Below are 4,538 nucleotides of genomic sequence, written 5' to 3'. Positions count from 1 at the left end.
CCCCACCCCCAGCCCCACCCCCAGATTGGCAGAGTGGACCTCTTTAAGATATGCATCTCCTCTAACCCTCAACAGAATTGCTACTCTTTCCACTTGGCCAATTCTTTGGTCACTTCCCCAGGGTGACTTCTTCCAGTCATGCAGAGTTCTTTTGTTAGCCGGTTCCTGCCTCCTGCCAGCTTACCTAGTTGGGCGTCAGTTTCACCAGGCACTTGACCAGATAGGGAAGAGACCATCCCTTGGACTCCTGAATATGTGAGTTTTAGAGATTTTCTCTTCTTTGGGATAAATGTGGATTTAGTCTGAATGGCTTTTCCTGCTTGGGTTCCAACTGTTGGAGACCTGGGAAAAAGCCCTTATTTATAGGGAAGACTCTAGAAATAGTCAGGGCACCTGGGTGACTCAGTTGATTAAGCGTCCGGCTTTGGTTCAGGTCATGATCTGACAGTTCATGGGTTCGAGCCCCGTGTCGGGCTCTGTGCTGACAGCTAGCTCAGAGCCTGGAGCCTGCTTCAGATTCTGTGTCTCCCTCTCTCTCTGACCCTCCCCTGCTCGCACTGTCTCTGTCTCTCAAAAATAAATAAAAGACATAAAAAAAATTTAGACATAGAAGAGCATGGCGGCTTATGTTGCTGGTGATCTGAGCCTGCGGCCAGGCTCAGGGTGCTCAGTGCTCCCTCCAGCCCCTGCCCATACGAAGGGGCCAGCTCTTCCCCGGTCACTCTCCTTCCAGGCCTTTTCAGAAGTCTGGGTTTATCACTTGTTTTTTTCTCCCCTGCCAAGTCACATTCAGAGGAGTGTGAGATCCAATTACTGTCAGCTCAGCTGCTTTATCTGCATTAGGAAGACAAGCTTAATAAATCACTGCGTTCTCCTGGCTAGTTCTTGCTGACCATTATAAACTTATCTTTGATGAAACGGAAGTATATTCAATATATTCAGTATTTGTATTCTAAACCTGTCTATTAGGAGTCTTACCCTTCTTTCCTGAGGGAAGAGAAGCATAATGTTCTTTGGGAAAACTCTCATGCACAGGCCAGAACAGACTTCATCTCTCCCTCGTGTTTCAAGGTCAGATAACCTCAGACAACCTGAGACATTTGCATTTCAGGCCGTCAGGCTTCGTCTATGTGTTCTTTGTAAATGTAGATTCTACGTATTGTTACCTCTATTTTAAAATATTTTATATTTTCTCTGTCATATTGAATTTATTACATTTCTAACTAGTTGTCCATATCTTCTCTTGTGTTTTGCGCAAAAAAAGTACAGAAGATCACATGGGAAGCTTTTTAAAGTTCATAGGCTTATGGCCCTTTCCTATGTGATTCCGCCGGGTGGGAAGGAGGGCCAGGGGGGCCAGTTGTCCAGGGCGGGGACTCAGCAGACTCATCAGAAGTCTCCCATGCCTACTTCATTTGAAATTCTCTGGCTGACAATTTCCAAATACTGGTAAGTAGCAAAAGAGTGCATTCTCCTCTTATCTGACTTTCATACATCAAACTCAGCAGTGCCTCAGTTTCCTTCTTCAGGATGTGTGTCCTGAGGAGCTAATTTAGCAAGTGTGGGGTGTTCAAGCCCTGCACATTAATTACAGAGAAACTAGCCCCATTAGTATCCAAAATCTATGAAGAACTTACCAAACTCAACACGCAAAAAACAAATAATCCAGGGAAGAAATGGGCAGAAGACATAAATAGACGCTTTTCTGAAGAAGACCTCCAGATGGCCAACTGACACATGAAAAGATGCTCAATGTCACTCACCAAAACCACGCTGAGATGCCACCTCACGCCAGTCAGAGTGGCTAAAATGAACAAATCAACAGACTGTAGATGCTGGTGAGGATGTGGAGGAATGGGAATCCTCTTGCACTGTTGGTGGGAATGCCAACTGGCGCAGCTGCTCTGGAAAATGGTGTGGAGGTTCCACAAACAATTAAAAATAGAACTACCCTGTGACTCAGCAATAGCACTGCTAGGGATCTACCCAAGGGACACAGGAATGCTGATGCATAGGGGCACATGTACCCCAATGTTCATAGCGGCACTTTCAACAGTAGCCAAATCATGGAAAGAGCCTAAATGTCCATCACCTGATGGATGGATAAAGAAAATGTGGTTTATATATCCAATGGAGTACTACATGGCAATGAGAAAGGATGAAATCCTGCTGTTTGCAGCAATGTGGATAGAACTGGAAGGTATTATGCTAAGTGAAATAAGTCAGTCAGAGAAGGACAAATATCACGTTTTCACTCATGTGTGGATCTTGAGAAACTTAACAGAAGACCATGGGGGAGGGGAAAGGGAAAAAATAGTTATAAACAGAAGGGAAGGGAGGCAAACCGTAAGAGACTCTTAAATACAGAGAACAAACAGAGGGTGGATGGGGGGTGGTGGAGAGGGGAAAATGGGTGATGGGCATTGAGGAGGGCACTTGTTGGGATGAGCACTGGGTGCCTTATGTAAGCAATGAACCACAGGAATCTACCCCCAAAACCAAGAGCACAGTTTACACTGTATGTTAGCCAATTTGACAATAAATTATATTATAAAAATAGAGGCCATTAAGAACATAAATAAAAATGGAAGGGATGGAAAAGAAAAAGAAGCTGGCCCCGAACCTTAGCAATACCCCGCCTGGTAAGAGAGTCTGTGTACACGAAGCCGGAGCCATGCCGGACACTTCATGCTAATAATGTGCATCTGGGTGGGGGCCTTGGGCAACAATTCCATGTCAACTTGACCTCTGGAGCGGCTGGAGCCTTAGCAACTAAGGTTAGCCACACAGACACTCCATGCCTGTGTGACTGACCCCTAACGAAACCTGGAGTCACCAGTGCCTAGGGAGCTTCTCTGGCTGCCAGCCTTTCACCCACGTTGTCCACATTGTTGCTGAGATGGTAAACCCTGTCCACACGCCTTCCCTGGGGGAAGGGCAACTGGAGGCTGGCACCGCCGCCCTCCGGGACTCTGCCCTGTGCGCCTTTCATCTTTGTTGGTTTTGACCTCAACACGCTGTGATCGGTAGTGTAACAGCTTTTCTGTGAGTCCTTCTAGCAAATCATGAACCTGGAAGGTGGGTTCCCCCTACTAAGGACATAAGAGCATTTTATTTTACAAGAAAGGAATAAGGATCTCTCTCTAATATGTGGAGTTCTTTTTTTTTTTTTTAAAGTTCAAACTGGATGTTAAATTTTGTGAATGTATTTTTATCACCTCTCAAGGTGTTTCTGTGATTTTTGTTTTATTCAGATGATAAAATGTCATGTTTTCCTAAATTTGATTTTTCCCACTCCTAAAAATTACTTATGTTTGGTTGTGCTGTATTTTTTAACATGTTGTTTTCTTTGATTTATTAAAAAAATATTTTTTAACGTTTATGCACTTTTGAGAGATGGAGAGACAGTGAGTGGGGGAGGGACAGAGAGAGAGCGAGACACAGAATCTGAAGCAGGCTCCAGTCTTTGAGGTCAGCACAGAGCCCAACATGGGTTCAAACTCATGAACCCTGAGATCATGACCTGAGCTGAGTCTGATGCTTTTCTTTATTACATTTATGATTTTATTATGAATGATTGCTATTTAGACTTTTATCTTTGTCTTACCTGGACCAAATTTTTAATTGCTGTAATTTAAAAATATTTTATAAGAAACTTCTAAAATTCTAAAATACGGTACTTCCTGCCTACTTCAACAGAGTACTCCACCCAATTTAACATTTTCTTGACTCACTACCCCCATTTTGAACATGATGGTGTATAATGGGCCCTCTGGTCCCATTGAGGTATGAGCAGCTGTTTCTTCTACGTTAAATGCCCCCCAGACTCCTCTCTGCTTGGAGTTCTTGGATTAGCTCTTCTGTGAGTTTCCTATGCCTTCAAGTCCCACTTCTTTCTCTAATGGTCCCTCTCCTCCCTTTCCCTGGCTCCTATTTTAATGGCTGTGGGATTAGAGGCTGCATAATTACGCTTGTTATATAATGATTTCAAAAATGAGAGTAAATAGGCTCTGATAAGAGCCTGGGGCCTTATTCTCTAGATGAAAAGCATCCGCTTCATGTCATGGACTTTTAAATATATATTTTGGGTCTTGGGAGATATTTTAACTCTCTTTTAATTGTTGGTTGTTCCAGAGAATTGAGTCATAAAGTTGATTGGTTGGTTTCTTCATCTGTCCATGTGTCCATGCATCAGTCCACTGTCTGTCCGTCCCTTCACCTGCCACTTACTTCTGGAGCACCTACGTGGTGCTGTTACACCAGATCGCTGACCCTAAAAAGGGGAGGACACAGTGTGTTAACCAGCCCGTGCCTGACCAAGAGCATGGGAGCCAATCTTAGCTGTGTTGTGGGAATTTTTAATAAAGGCCTTCTATTTATCTTTATAGTTTCATTCTCTCTGGCAGTAACTTCCGTTTCCGACGTTAGAGTGTTACTGAGAAAAATGCCTTGCAGACACGCGTTAACACAATGGGTCTGAGACTGCTCTCCCTAGAACGGCTGGCCCTGGGCTGGCTGGCATCTCAGAACTTGGCTCT

At 44.2% G+C, this 4,538-nt stretch overlaps 1 protein-coding gene across 1 annotated transcript in view; it reads left to right on the top strand.

The window, feature by feature from the left end:
* The window catches only part of ULK4 (unc-51 like kinase 4), a 492,439-nt gene that overhangs the window by 162,599 nt on the left and 325,302 nt on the right, over positions 1-4,538 (top strand). The window lies entirely within an intron of this gene.

This window comes from Suricata suricatta, chromosome 5, assembly GCF_006229205.1.
Source record: "Suricata suricatta isolate VVHF042 chromosome 5, meerkat_22Aug2017_6uvM2_HiC, whole genome shotgun sequence".
In the NCBI taxonomy this organism is placed as follows: domain Eukaryota; kingdom Metazoa; phylum Chordata; class Mammalia; order Carnivora; family Herpestidae; genus Suricata; species Suricata suricatta.
The sequence above is the reverse complement of the archived record's forward strand: the minus strand, read 5'-3'. Positions and strand labels throughout refer to the sequence as shown.